Raw genomic sequence first — 428 nt, 5'->3', positions numbered from 1 at the left:
CAGGCTGGGCAGACGCTGCTGCCCCAGCTTCCCAGGGCAGGGCAGCACTTGGTCCTTGGAGGGAAACGGGAGCCTTGGAGCACCCTGACGTCAGTTTGCACATTTATTATCAGCTCCCCCAAGGAGCAACAAGCCCTCCTTTGGTCCACGGGCTGATTTCCTGCAGCCTGGCACTGACACCGTCGTGTTTGCTCTGCGGGCAGGGGCGGCGGGGGCCCCCGGCCACCACTGGCTTCTGGAGATTCTCCCCCAAAACCCGGGCCTGGTGCCGGGGCCACCACCGCTCTCATCCCAACGCCTTTGTGGCGTGGGTGCTCCTCTCACCTGGCACGGCTTCGTTAGCACCCACGGGGCGGGAGGCTGCCCCCGCATCAAAATGCATGTAGTGAAACCAGGAGGATTTGGGAGGGCGCAGCAGGGAGCGGCGG

The sequence above is a fragment of the Egretta garzetta genome, unplaced genomic scaffold (genome assembly GCF_000687185.1).
Source record: "Egretta garzetta isolate BGI_Z169 unplaced genomic scaffold, ASM68718v1 scaffold143, whole genome shotgun sequence".
NCBI classification, from domain to species: Eukaryota; Metazoa; Chordata; class Aves; order Pelecaniformes; family Ardeidae; genus Egretta; species Egretta garzetta.
Note: the sequence above shows the minus strand (reverse complement) of the source record.